This window comes from Eupeodes corollae, chromosome 2 (assembly GCF_945859685.1).
Source record: "Eupeodes corollae chromosome 2, idEupCoro1.1, whole genome shotgun sequence".
NCBI lineage: Eukaryota > Metazoa > Arthropoda > Insecta > Diptera > Syrphidae > Eupeodes > Eupeodes corollae.
The window spans coordinates 86,489,417-86,507,596 of record NC_079148.1 but is presented as its reverse complement, the minus strand read 5'-3'; the positions used below and the strand labels follow the sequence as shown (position 1 = coordinate 86,507,596).

Below are 18,180 nucleotides of genomic sequence, written 5' to 3'. Positions count from 1 at the left end.
AAGCTGGATTATAAAAAGCCTAAAAAAATTATTTGTACTAGGTACTTACCTATTGAAGTATTTTTGAGAATCAGAGACATTTTAAGTAAAGAACGGATGGTCACCGTTTTAAACTTTGTATATGTACAATAAGAACATGCATTCACATAACAATTGAAATTGGGTGGTGGGCGTTCGGCCCTAATCGGTAATCAAAATGTTTAAAACGTGGAGTTATTAATACTTGTGGCATTTGGATGTTCACTTAAAGCGAGTGCGAAACATTCCATGTAATCAATTTTAACCCATCTGGCTGGGTTTGACCAGTTAAGTTGTGAGGTACTTTTGTAAAATAAAACATAAATTAATACAACGTGCATCATAATTATATATGTTTGTGCAGTGATGAGGCAGAAAGGAATCAGGTGAACAAAGTAAATGACCGTTGATGTGGAGCGTGTGCATCAAAACGCCTCTTTTTTACACTCCTTTATTGTGGGAAACAAAGCAGTTCTCAGGATGCTATTGTTAATTGAAATGAAATTCGATTTAACAAAGCGCAGTGAAGTATTAACAGAAAGGTAAGTTTTCCGGGCTTCCAAAAATAATATAAATTGCAAAATGACAAGAACGGACCTTAAAACGTCTTTGTCCAATTAAAATTGTATTCAAAATTAATTATCAAGGTATTGTTTTTTTGGTAAAAAAACATAGTAGCTTCTAAAAGTGTGAATATAATTTAATTTAACTTTTTGGCCTTTTTATTTCTGTATATTATAAATATTCATTAAAGATTTATAGTTTAAGCTTTGTTCTTAAAAATAGTGCAAAAACTTGTACCTTCGGCCACGGCTTTAAGTTTCTTATATAAAATGCACACACGTAAATTTTGATTAGTTTTATTAACTTCCCCTATGAAGTTATTACAATGGGTCCGATTTGTCAAATTGAAAATTTTGACATTTCTCGACGTTTCAAGGTCTCTAGAGTCGAAATAAAAGATTATTAGAAAGATGTCTGTGCGTGCGTGAGTGTGTACGTACGTTTGTACGTTTGTACGTTTGCGATGTTTTTTTCGTCGTCCATAGCTCAAGAACCAGAAGAGATATCGACTTCAAATAATTTTTGTATACATATAATAAGGCAGAAAGATGCAGAAAGGGCTCTGAAGATTTTGGATTGGATTGGTTGTTTTCTTACCATAGCAGTTTAAAAAATATGTACAAATTTTTATTAACCATAAATATCTTGCTAACCGAAAACGTTAGATACTTGAATTAAATTGTATATAATATATTATAACGTGATACAAAAGAAATAATTTTTTGAAAAAAATCCAATTAACATTTTTTTTATAAATCAAAAAAACTGAAAGTAATATTTTTCATTTTACGAATACAAAATTTTATCTCCAAAACAATTTTGTGCAACGAAAAATAACGTTTTCAACATCTGGTAAAATTTTGAGAAACATCGAATTTTTTTCATAAAAATTAAAAATTGAAAAAACATTATTCAAAGTTGGTAAGAATTGAATTTTGACACAAATATCTTTTCTAAACTTTGAGATATTGAATTTAAACTACTTTTATCTTCTAAAAACTATTGGTGCTAACAACATTAAGTAAAATTTTAAGAAAAATTAAACTAACAGTTGTTTTTTATAAAAACTAAAAACCTAAAAAAACATTACTCAATGTTGGTAAAAATTGAATTTCGACTCAAATATCTTTCAAAAATTTGAGATTATGGCTTTCAACTAATTTTAACTTATAAGAAATACTGTTGTTAACATTCTGAACAAATTTGAGAAAATTGAATTGACACTTTTCTTACAAAAAATAAAAAACCTAAACAAAAAACTTAATAAATGTTGGTAAAAATTTGTATTTGGAGAGGCTATGTGGTCATTTCATTTCACTTGAATGTGACATCCACTGTTCACGATCAGGACACGACTTTCTGAAGGAAGGAGATAATAATGATAATGATGATACAAGACTAAATTATCAAAACGAAAAAGTACGAAAGACTATCATAACAAATTTTCTTAAAAACAAGACACCACTTATGAACAAACACAAATTAAGACATTTAACCATTTAGTTAAAGTTAAAAGTATCTACGAAAGGCACCGGAAGATAAGTTTCTGACCTGAATTATAATATTCTCTTTTATGTTGGCCTCATTGCAAACCTTTAGAAGTGGAATCAATTCTCAAAATTGTAACTTATAATTAGGAACCTGTTGGGGGAGGGGAACAATTTTTTTTCGTATCTCAATGGTCTCGGTTATTGCCTTAAATTATAGGCGTAGAGATTCACCACTACTTGTCGGTATTGACGCTGTAGATGAAGACCTAAAAAGAAACAACATTTTAAATGTAACAGGGAGGGTCACGATATCCACATTTTCAGCGTCCGTCGCACTCGGAATAGCCACTAGCTATTCGCTATTGTCTTGCCCCGATCGACCGACGAACCGCTGAACCGTCTGAATCCAGGGGAAGCAGAAAACTAAATTACATGTGTTTAGATCGCTAGGAAGATGATATAGATGAGATGTTGATGATGATTATGATGACGGCTGTATTCAGGTATCTCATTGATTAATTGTTTCATCCCAAAATAATTAGAGGCTCTTGGGTTCCTCGTTTGTTGTTGTTTGTGCTTTGTTAAGTGAGACTTTTTTTTGGTTTCAGGCAGCCTGAAATTTGATGAGGCATAATGACTTCATCGCATGCGAATCAATTAAGTCAATACATTTTGATAAGATTGTAAAAAATCGTCCAACGAACTGAGCAACTGAAAAATATAAATTATATAAGCATATTTTGAAGTGTTTGTGATTAAGAAAGAAGTAAAACTTCTTTAATCCAATTAATCATCAATTTGGCTTTATATTTCAGTAACGAGCCTATGATATGTTTCCAAACATTTTTCTTTAAGATGCAGCATTGTAGGTATCTGAGTTATGTAGACGCCATGCTTACATGTGTTACCAAATTACTGCTGCCTATAGTTTATTTACTCGCCATTAAAATCAAATTTTAATATCATACGTACAAAAATAAAAACAGCTTGTTAGCAGTTGAAAAACAAACTTCCCGCAAATACAATGCAAATCTTTTGAATTATCAATTGTAACGGTACACATTGACCAAAAACAGAAGATGTTGAAGTTTGAAATTAAAAATATTTTAAGTAAAATACTGTTTAGAAGGGACTAAAGTGTAATTAGTCGCATGTTTGGAGCGATGCCGAAGATAATGTTTTTCAGCTTCTTGGAACGAGGGCTGAAGGGTAGGATCGATGGAAAAGCTTACGCTGTGGTCTTAGCAGCGTTGAAGATATAAAAGTTTATATATGTAAAGAAATGATATTATATGAAAAACAAGGAATTCAAAAGACACTAATGTCAACACACGATGAACTTAATTGTTAAATGTTTGTGATGCTTTTGGGTTTCGAATTTCCCGTCCCGTTTTCTGATCAAAAAAAGTTATAAAACTTTCATGTCCGGAATCGAGAAAATACCGAAAATAAATAGAAAAGAAAATTGGTTCATATATGGACATAGATTGCAAAAAAGCACATAAAAATCATTCAGATCGTTAAAAGCTTTTAGAAAATTCAGCTGCCATTCCTTCAAAAAAATGTATTTAGTAGCAAACGCAGAATTCAAAGAAATATGCAAAAAAAAACAAAGTTTTATGAAACCGAGGCTTTTAAACCTACAAACTGCAAAGATTCCAAGGAATTTTGGATGGCGACTAACTAACTAAATGGAGCATAACCAAAAATCAGTTTGAAACTAAATATCGCTGTATTGTATAATCACTTCATGATACTTTTGAACCCAGAGAGTCTTACGCTTCCTATCCAATTCGCTAAACCTTCGTACTCGAATGATATTTTGGATAGTGTCATAACTCATGACGAAGTTAAAACCGTATTAGTGAAATTGAAGGACGGAAAAGCTTCAGGACCTAATCGTATATACCACTTTATTTCTTTAAATATGGAACAGAAAGGGTAACTTTAAATTTAACACCGGCTTTCAATACAATTTTGGATACTGGAAGTATTCCAGAACAGTTAAGAAATGCCTTAATTTTTGCCATACATAATAAAGGCAACATTGATGATCCATCCAAGTACCGTGGGATATCCTTCCTCAATGCCACCTAGAAGATATTCGCAAGATTATTAAATAAATGATTGACCCGTTGGATTCATGATAAAAAGTTGCCTGAGGAATTTCAGTCAGGTTTAAGAAGTGGCTATTCGACTATCGGAAATATATGCAAAGCATAGCACCTCTATTGAACAAAAAAAGAAGCTCTACGTATTTTTTGTCGATTTCAAGGCAGGTTTTGATACCGTTGAACGCCGATCACTATTCTTCAAGCTTTATAATTATGGCATGTCAGACAAATTTGGGCAGGTACTAGAAAGCATCTATGACGAAAATAAGGCAGTGGTATGGAGTGGTGCCGAAAAGTCGGTGAGCTTCGAATAGAAGATGGGATGTATGAGGATGAGATGTTCATAGAGGACCTAATTGATTTTCTTCCTGGTGGAATTGAAATGTCGGGGACACTCATCGAAGACTTGCTTTTTGCATATGAAGTCATATTGTTTCGTTAATGATTAACCGACTATAAATGTGTATTGCCGGTTATGGAATCTGAAAGTCAAATTGAAAAAATCCAAGGTGATGATATTCCGGAATGGTTCTGGTAGAACAGCCAGGAATGAGAAATGGCACTATGACAGAGAACCAATCGAGATTATTAAAGCCCACAAATATCTAGGATTTACCATAACCAGCAATCTTAATATGGAAACACACCTTAAAGAAAATCTGATTAAATCTAAAAGTGCAATATCCGTAACATGGAGGAAATGCTTCTCAAACCAGTCAATATCCTATAGTGTTAAATATAAGTTCTTTGTTGCTATTATGATGTATGCAGCACAGGTATGGGGAGGGGAGACGTTTGAAATGGTCGAAAACTTCAGTGGTTCTTCATTGATTTTTGTATTAATTGCATCAAGAATATTGATCATTAAAGCCCAATCAAACAAACATTATATAATAAATCAAGAACTTATGATCCAACAACCAAAACCATAAATAGATATCAAAGGGCCTGCCGAATTCAACAGATAACATCAATAATTTTATTAGCAGAAAAACTCAAAATATATACACAATGAAAGGTTTCTTCGAACATATAAAATACAAATATGATACCAACACCTGTCTTGTGCTAAAACACTATTGTAGAGAGAAGAACAGATTAGCTAAACAAAAAGAAAGACTTAAGTTCCTTCTAACTTGCAAAGACTATGATATTCTACCAACTCATCTATCAAACTCATGCACAAAAATACATAGAAATAGTTCCACACATTGTAACATATATTTTAAATCTTCAATTAATAAATTTGAAAAAATCCCTTGAAGAAGCTGAAAAATAGCCAGCGAAACGTCGGGTAACAGAAGTTTTTTATTAATTGCATCAAGAATATTGATCATTAAAGTCCAATCAAACAAACATTAAAAGATGCTTTCGTTTATCGAAAACACCCCAAACTATATGATCTCAATTGAGACAGGATTATCACCACTCTTCAAAACTACATATTAAATGCCATGTTGATTATATCAAGAAAGTTTTTAATGTGCCAGATGAAAGACTCCCAAAAACTCTGGCATTGTAAACAATTGAGAAGAAAAATTTCTGGTATAAGAAGCTAGAAGACCATGCTGCCTACTGTAGAACGGACTTTTGAATAGTTGATGAAAATAGTAATTACTGCGATGACGACCTCTGAGAGCCGACGCTATTAATGAAGCTACATCCTCGGTGCATAGATCTATGTACGTAAAACTATCTAAATCACAATTTATGGGACCGTAAATACTTTCGAAACAAGAACAAACAGGAGCACATATCGGCAATTTTCAATATGAGAGGAGAAATGATAAGCCTTAATTATATACCACATCGGGAGGATCTGCCTATGTATTGCAGCCTTTGTAACTTAAGAGGAAGGGATGATCTAATCCATTTAATAGGAAAGTGTTTAATTTTATGTGAAATACGCAGAAATTCGCTCGGCAGCAATGTAAAGTCACCAGAAGAAATAGTTGGCCTCCTCAACTGTGAAGGGAACGTAAATCAATTATGTAATTATCTAACCCCAATCAAATTATAAACGAATCCTTTTAAAACAGTAATTTATTTAATTAATATTCTAAATGCTTATTCAAACAAAAAAAACTTCAATTAGATGAACATTCTTAATTTTCAAACAGAAGTCAATCGGCGGTCGGCATAGCTAAGCCTTAACGATTTTACTAAATTATTTTTGTAAAAAATGTACATATGCACATAACCGAATGTTTATAAATAGAATTATCTATCTATCTATTTGCCTATATATCTATCTATCCACCTTTATGTACCAACACAAAATTTAACACATGTTTTCCATCTGGCAAAACTTTGTTCGGTTTCACCTTTTTGACAGCTGTCACTTGATTTTATAATGAATAAACTTACCTCAGCAACGTTTGCAATTCGTGCAAACTTATTACCAAAATATTGATTTGGTTCGCGCCACGCAACGAAACAATCAATTTATTGAAGGAAACTCTTCATTTTCGCATTTTCTGCCGGACAATTGTTCGCTTTACTACGATAAAGTCGAAACGATTGAAGCGTTGGAAGAGAGTTATTGCTTATACATGGACTCAATTGCTTTAAAAAGTGATCGAATTTTGGTCTTATAGCCTGGAATTCATTTGGAAAACTGGAAAACCACATGTCTTAAAAAACACCTAAGTAAAATTAATGAAGGCGTTTCATTTCCGTTAAAGCTTTTGTAATGTTTTAGATATAGACTCTTACAACATATTTATATACTTTAACAATTGAATACCTTAAAGCTAAGGTTTAACATTCACAAGATGCATTAATAATTATTTAAATTATAAAAAGCCTACAATTATTTGATAGAAAAAGCACTAAATTAGAGGTTGAGCAAATTAAGGATAAATTAAAAATTAATTAATACAATTACTTACCTAAAAAGACAAAGAACAAGAAGAGATTAAATTTCGAAAATACAAAAAAAAGAACGAAATCAAGTATGTGTGACTTAGACATGCACTTTAATTATTTTTCACCTTTTTTTATTCTTTTCATTCAAATATGATTACTAACAGATAAAAGCAGTAACTGTCTTTTTTTCAAATTAAACATCATTTTGATTGATGCAATTAAGGTGGCGATGGCAATTACATTGCAAATGTCATTCATCGAGACATCTGGCCCTTTTTCATTTAGACATAAATGAACACCTTTACGTACAAAAATGAAACTGATTGATGAATGGGATATGATATTAAAATATCAATTAAATATCCATTTATAAAAATAAAAACGTTAAGCAAACAAATAACAAATATGTATATTATTCTACAGTATATGTCCACGTTCAACAATCATAAAAAATGGTACCGAAAAGAGGTCACAATATCTATTTACGTCCCTCTTTCTCCACATTTGTTTAAATAATTAAATGTGTTTTTATATCTATACTATAGATATTTTTGTTTTACTCTAGCAATGGTATGTTGAAGGGGCAGGCTACCTTCGGAATTTATGTAAGCACTATATCTATTTGTGAAAATTCGACTTTTTTAATCTTTTGAAGTCTGGAAGATATGTAAAACATATTTATACGTTTTTATTTCACTCGACAAATATATATTTTTTTTGTATAGCGGGTCCAGGGTATGATCCTCCAAACGTGATTTTTAAGACAATTTTCGCCAATGGATTTTTTTTATAAAAATATTATCATATATTCGTAATGTTAAATTACTAAATTATTGTCACCCCAGAAGCCTTGGGTTCAATCCCAGCCTGTGCCACCTACAAGTATTTTTTCACGATTGCTGCTTCTTGCGAGAGGTATTGACAGGTATTCTTGTCATGAAAAGTGCTTTCTAAAATTATCCGTTCGTAGACGACATGTCTCGTACACAATAATAGTTGAGTTATAAGCCACTGATTCTCTTTGGGCTGTTGTTTATAAAATATTCGAGTTGATGTCATAATGTTTAAAATAAAATTTAATGGAATATTATATTATTGGTTCGTGAGATATGTGAGGTCAACCAAACTGTCTCCTTTATTTTAAATTATTACATTATAAAAAAAAAACACTGAACGGATCTGTTTAAAAGCCCTTTCCGAACATATTGATATTATTTTATCAAGAATTAAAAATTTTGACATTCCTCGACGTTTCAAGGTCCCTAGAGTCTAGCTATCGACTTGAATTAAATTTTATATTATAAAATGTGACGTGATACCAAACTTATTAAGTTTTGAAACAAAATTTAAACTAAGGGATATTTTTTGTAAATCAAAAAACTAAAAAAAATAGTTGTCACCTCGAATATGATTTCATCTCCAAAATAATTTTATGGAACGAAGAATTACGTTTTCAGTTTAGTTGATAGTTTTTTTTTTTTACAAAAAAGAAAATCCTAAAGAAAAAACATTACAAAAATTGTTAAAAATTGATTTTCGACTAAGACTTTTTGTTTAAACTGAAAATATTGGCTTCAAATTAATTTCATCTTATTCTTCGCCATTTAGGTAGGTAGGTAGGTAGAAATGGCGACCCCAAGGCAAACTAGCCTGAGATCTAATTAGCGCTGTAGTGCGCCGTTTTGATGTACCAAAAACTCGTTTGACCTGTGATAGAAAGGGAAAGATTTATAGAGAAGCTTTACAGCGATTATGTTAGAGCCATTTTGTCGTATTGAGAAAAAACATTAGGTCTCTAATCTTTCCCTCAGATAGCTCATCAAGTTCGTGAAAGAATGCTTTTCCAAAGTATTTCATTCTAGTGTTTGCCAAAGCAGGACATTTGCAGAGGAAATGGATTATCGTTTCACTTTCTCTTTGGTCACTACAACTACGGCAAAAGGTGTTGTAGGAGATACCAAACTTCTCTGCATGAACTCCTATAGGCCAATGTCCGGTACAAACCGCAACAATCCTGGCTATGTCTTGCCTTGGCTTGCATAGAAGATCGTTTGTACGGGTTTTATTATAGGTGGGCCATATCTTCCTAGATATAATGCAGTTGGTTAAATTGCTCCACCTTCGGTTTGATTCAGTTTGGTAGATAGAAAAGATTTTACCCTTCATAGCACCAAGAGGAATGTTAACCATTTCCGCAAGTGAGCTATGAAGGGCCGATCCTTGCCTGGCTAGCTCGTCAGCCCGTTCATTTCCCACGATACCACTATGGCCCGGAACCCAGATCAGGGTGACACCGAGGTTAATATTCAGACTCGCAAGCTCATCGCGACATTGCTGGACCAATTTAGATGAGGATGTGGCCGAGTTAATGGCTTTGACAGCTGCCTGACTGTCTGTAAAGATAGCCGCATTTCGGTTTTGGTTTGGGTTTTGTTTAAGTATCTTACATGCCTCCCTTATTGCCAGCAGTTCAGCCTGAAAAACGCTAGCAAAGTCAGGAAGCCTAAAGGATTTGGCTACATTTAGGGACTCAGAAAAGATCCCAGAACCAACTCCGCACTCCATCTTTGAGCCGTAAGTAAAAATTTTTGTGTCGAAACCTACCGACACGATGTCATCCTCCCAATCTTCTCTCGATGGGAAAATAACCTTAAAACCCTTACTAAGGCTCAAAGTAGGAGTGCAGTAGTCAGTGTCTACTGACATAATATCTGAGGGATAATATCTTAGGGAATCAATTTCGTTGTGTTGCTGTGACCATAAGGTTTTGACAACCAGCTATTTGATTCCTTCAGCCTAATAGCGCTGCAGAAAACTATGTATTTAATAAAAAGGTCGATTGGTTGAAGATCAAAAATAACACTATGCTGGTTCATTTTTATTTTTATTTTCATTTAATGATTTTAAAAATAAAAATATTATTTTCATGATTTTAAATCATATTTATCAAAAATAACGTTTAAGGCGTCCGTTGGGCAATTGCGCATGGCCTCTGTGGTGCCCACGCAAGCTGTTCTCTGAACCTTCTTAACGCTCTGTGAGCTCAGAATAAAATAACAGAGTAAACGGAGTAAAATGCTGAACACAAACAATTTTATATTTGAAAGTCGGGAAATTAAAAAAATTATCGTCAAAACAATAAAAATGGCGGAAGAGGCTAGTCGCTTTAGTGTAGAAGGAAAGATAATTTAGAAAAAACTAATTGCATATAACATTTTTATGAATAAAATTTATTTCAGGAGTCAAATGGAACAATTCTATGACTGTTTTATTAATTAATTTGGTTAAAGAAAATTTTGAACGCCTTCAAACAGATGACATTTAAAATCATGACAGTTTAGTGCTCAAGTTGTTTCATAATTAAATCAAAGAGCTCTGAACATACTCTGCTCAGAACTCTACTCTACTATACTCTGCTCGCTCAGACTCTGCTCAGAGCTCAGCTCTGAACTAAAAAAGAAAAACGCCATATATAACCTTAATCTTATCGTCGATCGATTAAAATCTAAATATAGTGGAATTAAAAAATTGTTTGGAAAAAGTGCTCCACTACCTTAAACGTCTTTATTTTATTTCTTGTTCCTTAATAGTTCATGCTAAATGTTAACAATGTTTTGAATTTTGTTCTTCAGTTTTACTATACATAATTGTATTATTTTGCTTACGAACAACAAACACATGCACTTATGATGAGCCTCTGATTGATTCTACTCTTATTTAACTTAACTACTTTAAAAATTCTGAAGTCCAAGGAAATGGTAATGCGTACAAATGCATGCTTTATAGTTGTTCGCGATTTTCGAGATAAGAATTTTTGTATAAGCTTGTAAAAGAAATGCTGAGCTTTTCAAGCGCATGCAGTTAAGTTTAGTAAGTACAGTTTCAATTTAATACTTTTACTAACAATGACAGTGTAAATAAAATTATTAAAATGGTTTTTAGTTCGTCAAAAACAAATGATCTATGCATCAAGAATTAAAAGAAATAGTTAACCCAAATTCTCTGACCATTTAAAGAACAGGATAGAACCTGTTAGACAAGCCTTTGACATTTTTTCGGCTTCAGAACGAAGAAAATATGATCAATGGTCATAAGTCGCCATTATGACTGACTGTGAAAGTATAACACAATTTTAAGTTGGGTAAGGTCGACATTCATGTTTTTTTTCTCAAATAGCGGAAATTCTATGTTGGACAAGAATTATAACATTTTTGCCATGTTATTATTTGTGATTATGTAAACGGTGATTTTTTAAGAGCTTGAAAACTTAAAAAAAAAAAACGCATAAAATTTGCAAAATCTCATCGATTCTTTATTTGAAACGTTAGATTGGTCCATGACATTTACTTTTTGAAGATAATTTCATTTAAATGTTGACCGCGGCTGCGTCTTAGGTGGTCCATTCGGAAAGTCCAATTTTGGGTAACTTTTTCGAGCATTTCGGCCGGAATAGCCCGAATTTCTTCGGAAATGTTGTCTTCCAAAGCTGGAATAGTTGCTGGCTTATTTGTGTAGACTTTAGACTTGACGTAGCCCCACAAAAAATAGTCTAAAGGCGTCAAATCGCGTGATCTTGGTGGCTAACTTACCGGTCCATTCCTTGAGATGAATTGTTCTCCGAAGTTTTCCCTCAAAATGGCCATAGAATCGCGAGCTGTGTGGCATGTAGCGCCATCTTGTTGAAACCACATGTCAACCAAGTTCAGTTCTTCCATTTTTGGCAACAAAAAGTTTGTTAGCATTGAACGATAGCGATCGCCATTCACCGTAACGTTGCGTCCAACAGCATCTTTGAAAAAATACGGTCCAATGATTCCACCAGCGTACAAACCACACCAAACAGTGCATTTTTCGGGATGCATGGGCAGTTCTTGAACGGCTTCTGGTTGCTCTTCACTCCAAATGCGGCAATTTTGCTTATTTACGTAGCCATTCAACCAGAAATGAGCCTCATCGCTGAACAAAATTTGTCGATAAAAAAGCGGATTTTCTGCCAACTTTTCTAGGGCCCATTCACTGAAAATTCGACGTTGTGGCAGATCGTTCGGCTTCAGTTCTTGCACGAGCTGTATTTTATACGGTTTTACACCAAGATCTTTGCGTAAAATCCATGTGGTCGAATAACACAAACCCAATTGCTGCGAACGGCGACGAATCGACATTTCACGGTCTTCAGCAACACTCTCAGAAACAGACGCAATATTCTCTTCTGTACGCACTGTACGCATTCGTGTGGTTGGTTTAATATCCAATAAAGTAAACTGAGTGCGAAACTTGGTCACAATCGCATTAATTGTTTGCTCACTTGGTCGATTATGTAGACCATAAATCGGACGTAAAGCGCGAAACACATTTCGAACCGAACACTGATTTTGGTAATAAAATTCAATGATTTGCAAGCGTTGCTGGTTAGTAAGTCTATTCATGATGAAATGTCAAAGCATACTGAGCATCTTTCTCTTTGACACCATGTCTGAAATCCCGCGTGATCTGTCAAATACAAATGCATGAAAATCCTAACCTAAAAAAAATCACCCTTTATTTAGGGATTATATTATTTTTGTAAAATTAATTTAATTGATTTAAATTAAAATAATACAATAGGTGTGGATTGAATCCCTTTTGATTTTTAGCGGTGCTTTTTGCAATTTCATTATATGCTGCACTCGTCCATCCCATGATATTTATAAATAAATAAATTAGGTGGCGCAGCAGTCTATGAAGAACCAGGGCCTAGTGACTTACAGCTCTCAACCATTCCTGTGTGCGAGTAATGTTGTCAGAGATGGAAGGGACCTACAGTTTATATGCCGAATCCGAACGGCTATTTATATTATGATTAGTATACATAGTTACAAATATCATTAAAAACATGACTTAACTAGTTGACTTCATTTTCTAGGAAATGACCAATTTTCGGGCTTAGGCTGTACATTGTATTTCACAAATGAAATGGGTATCCAATGAAAGCTTAGACTGTGAAAGTGTAGCTGCAGAATAATTTCAGAATTCGATTAATATTTAGATCGACAACTTTTACTATGAAATTATTAATTATTATCAAATTGAGTTAAAAAACAATTAATTTGGATTTTTATAAAAGAAAATCAATTCAGCAATCTATTTGATAAAAGTAATTTGCCGAAATATGAACAGAAAATTAATATTTAAAAAGTATTTCGCCATTGATGGATTATTTGAAAATATTGTAAAATTTAACAACCGTCGGTACTTGGCTTTCAGCTTGTTAATTGCAAAACCAATTTAAGAAACCATCAAAATAATGAATTATGTACTTTACCATGTACTTTAAAACATTGTTCTTCTCTCTTCTGACCGCTCCCACAACTAACCATAAAACTATACTTCAATAATTATAATGTAATCATTAGCTAGAAGCCCTCGTAACTATTACCTTTAATTATTAAACATTTATGTAGAGATTAGTTATCAATAAAAATTAATAATAATAATAATAATAATAATAATAATAATAATAATAATAATAATAATAATAATAATAATAATAATAATAATAATAATAATAATAATAATAATAATAATAATAATAATAATAATAATAATAATAATAATAATAATAATAATAATAATAATAATAATAATAATAATAATAATAATAATAATAATAATAATAATAATAATAATAATAATAATAATAATAATAATAATAATAATAATAATAATAATAATAATAATAATAATAATAATAATAATAATAATAATAATAATAATAATAATAATAATAATAATAATAATAATAATAATAATAATAATAATAATAATAATAATAATAATAATAATAATAATAATAATAATAATAATAATAATAATAATAATAATAATAATAATAATAATAATAATAATAATAATAATAATAATAATAATAATAATAATAATAATAATAATAATAATAATAATAATAAGAATAATATAAATAATAATAGCATTTTTTATTTTATATAGATTTTGGCGTTGATGAACTTTAGATTTTCATATCGGAAGTTGATGAACAAATTACTTGATTGAAGTGTTTTTAATTTCATATGTTTCTTGTGTTGATAGGGTTTATTTTGTATGTTCTTAAATAATTTGCTTCTAACGTCTTTCATACAACTGTTGCAATCCTATACTTCAATGTCATTCAAAAAGTCTCTACGAACACTTAATGCTAAGGCCTAATAATTATACTATTCATACAAAATTACAAATGATTTAAAATGTTGTTGTTACAGTTGTTTAAATTTTGTTTGAATGCTCTTTTATCTCTATGTTTCAAATATTTCATTGTTCTCTTATTCTGTTTAGATTAAGGTATTTCCCATATAATTTTCAATAATAATTGAATTCCCTTAATATCGAATTAGGCTACATACCATGCGTGTTAGCAAGACAATGACCCCCAGCTATGCACACATATCCCACTGTATAATATATTCATAGTCCTTATACACCTGTTTCGATAAGATTTTTGAAAAATGTATTTTTTGTTTTTGATAGGAATACCTAACGCAATACTCACTACACACTCTTGAAGTAGAAGATCATATTAAACAAAAATCTGATTGTTAGCATATGTAAATGTCCGATAAATTATCACCTCAACTCGATTCGATTCTCCGGTTGCATACCGAGTCTCATACGAGAGCTATCTTTTTAATGCTAACGCATTATCAGAAGAAGGTACCCATTTTATTAAAGATGAACACATTAAAATCGTTAGACATGAAAATTACCATAATCTCATTGATGCTTAGCAATCAAGATCGCTGGGCAATAAAATCAATAATCTATCGATACACATCAGGGTTCTCCTGGTTATTGGACAGTGGGAACGGCTGCTTGGATCGAAGGAAGCTGTAGAATATTATATTGAATGGAATTGCAATTATCACACAGCGAGCCGTGCCGCGTCGTCGGCCGGCCGCTTGGCTTAGGCCATTTCGAAGCACTGACCAGTGTCCAGTGTCCAGTCCACTTTGCACATGCGCTGTGCTGTAAGGTTATAAATTTTAGGATAAATATTAATTTACGGGCCGTTAAAGACAAAGCGATTCGTTTGATTGGAATGCTTACCAACATTGGTATACATATAGGCAGTGGAAACTAATAAAAATGTCCTATTTAAGTTGACAGTTTTGAACGAAATTAGAAGAACACTGGGGACTCTGTTGATATGTTATGCTTTGAGTTTGAAGAGAGATTAGCTGCCATACGTGACTAAGTGGTTTAAAAAAGGGTGCTTGTGTTATTCAATTAATGTGTTCGATAGTTGGTAACTTTTGTACGGGCTAAACGGGCTAATTTGTTGATTGGAATTTTAATTTAAACCTGCTTTGGTGACTATAATTTTTATCTTCTATGAATATTTTTTTCAATAGAATATTGAATGTTATTAATTTATCGTTTTTATTGAAACAAACACATATAAACATAATTATAAAAAAATCATTGTTTTCAAGCCATTTAAGTAAGCATAGAAAATTCAACTTATATTTTCATATAGTTACAGGGTCAGTTACAATTTGATTTGTGAATAACACTTTTTAAGTGAGAATAAAACAAAACTATTTTTGGACGGAATTTTAAAGTTGCAGTTTTTACTTTCAAACAAAAGCAGCAAATGACAAACAATTTTAAAATAAAATGAAATTAAAGGAGATTAATGTTGGCTTGCCGAAAGTTAGGGAACATCTACGTACAATAAGATAACTAATTTCGTGTATGGCTCATTCTATTTATTTATTTTTGTAAAATAGTGGCCTATGATGACAATCGTAGTCACGATTTAAACGTCTCAAATTTATGTAGTTTGTTTTAAACAATTTATAAATATTCATACTAGCTTTTAAGTGTGTATTTTACAATTTTGAATTGAATACGCCCAATCTAATCTGTATTTCAATGCGTCTTCCTACAGCAACTGGTTGTGTAGACGCCGCGCCACGGCCCAGCGGTAACGTGCCAGCCAAAAATTCACACCAATTTTGTACTTTTCCCGTATGAATTTGACGCTTTGGACTTTTATGTAGTTTGGTTTCGTCTCAAACTCCATAATTGTGTCTATTCAGAAATTGGCCTCATCTCTTAATATATTAGAGTAAGTTTCGAACTCAAATTTTAATGAATGCAAGTCCAAATTAAATGCAAGAAACGTCAAGTAGAGCTCTTAAATCCGTGAATCACTGTTTTTAATTCCTTGTTCTTTAAGGGTTAGGTTTGACGACAATGTTTTGAAGGGTCTCTGCTGACTGATAATGAGACATTAACGCTTAAATTATACTAAGTTTATATAAATAAATATCATAGTTTAGTTTTAAACATTAAAATATTTATTTATAATTCGTTAAATACTTACATTAACAATTCTCAATATATACTAAAAATCTAAAAACCTAAACTAGACTGTTAAAAAATATTAATTTGCAATTTATACTTTTTAGATTATCATTTGGTCAATTAATGCAAGAGTAGAATTTATTATAGAATTTAATTACTTGATTTAAGGGGCACCGTTCACCATAGTTTGATCTGATAAAATTAGTATTCAATGGTTTCTGGAGTCTTATACTTGAACGACTAAAACTAAAGTTTAAACTACCAAGAACTGATGGCGATGAAATTTGTCCGTTTATTATTCCAACAATAAAACAAAACTGCAAGAAGGAAGATTTTTGAGAGAAAGTATTTGTGAATAAAGCGGTAATGTATGAATATCATACGAAACCAAGGAAGGTATCGTAGACAAAAACGCAAAAATCTTTTCTGAATGGCTTTGAGTCTTGTGACGTGTACGGCGTAGTAAGGTGACTATACTGTACAAGCATATTCCAGAACTGGTCTCACAAATGAAATAAAAAGTAATTTTAATACATATGGATCACGCAAATCAAGGCCAAATCTCTAAATTTTTATTTCTTTAACTATGAAGTTAATAATATGTTCATTAAATGTTAGTTTAGGATCTTAGAGAACATACAAGTCAGAAAATACATATACTCTACTTAAAGAGCAAGGATCAAACATGTAACTAAAAACGATTGGATTTTGTTTGCGTTTAGAACTCATGGTTTTACATTTGTCAACATTTAAAACAAAACGATTATTATTGCACCATTCCCTGAATAATATTAAGTCTTCTTGCAAGAGATGACAGACAGTCAATTAGTTTAAAAAAAATTAATGTCATCAGCATATAATAGGGCAGACGAATTTTGTATAATCGAAACCAAGTCATTTATAAAAAAAAAAAACAAATAGAATAGGACCCAGGTGATAACCCTGAAGGACACCAGAATTCGCAACAAATGAACTTGAACATTATTTTCTCATTACTAAATTTAACACTACATCATCTATCTTGCAAATATGAGGAGATCCAGTTTAGGAAACTGTTGTTGAAACCTTGCTGTGATAGTTTTTAAAGTAATGTTTTATGACACAATTTGTCGAAGGCCTCGCTGAAATCAGTAAAGTTACAATCTACTTGTTCACTTTTTTCATAAACATCTAGACAAAAGCAAGTAAAGTAAAATAGAACAGTTGAACGCTTTTTAACAAAATCATGCTGGTTATCACAGATAATTGAACTACAGTGAAAAGAAAGGATGCTAGTTTAGCAATAGTTCATTATTTTGTTGTTATTACTTTTTTTGTGTACTGGTATTATGAAGGAGCTCTTCCAGATAAAAGAAAACAGCGAGTTGCTTAAAGACGTGTTGAAAACAACATATAACGGGTGTGCTAAATACCCAGCTCATTTCTTTAAAATGGATGATGGCACACCGTCGGGGCCAGGACTAAAAAATTCGTCAAGTGGTTGGACAGTATCTTCGCTTATAACGAAATTAATAGAACTTAAGTGGGGGAAATTTAAAACAATGGTAGATGTGTTAGGAAAACTAATAGTATTATAATCTATAAAAGCATCTTTGAAGCAGTTTGCAAATATGTTCGCGATTATTCTCCGCTCATTATTATTTGATGTCGAATCAGCCATTAAGTTAGCTATACCCATATGCTTTCTTCTTACGATTAACGAATGTCTAAGAAGTGTCTGTTAATTTTTAAGGTTTAATTCAATTTTTCCGAATGTAGTCATCATATAG

General features: G+C 31.8%; 1 pseudogene; it reads left to right on the top strand.

Annotated features, from left to right (window-relative positions):
* The first annotated feature begins 516 nt into the window (after nucleotides 1-516).
* The window catches only part of LOC129945102 (tyrosine--tRNA ligase, mitochondrial-like), a 49,632-nt pseudogene continuing 31,968 nt past the window's right edge, over nucleotides 517-18,180 (top strand).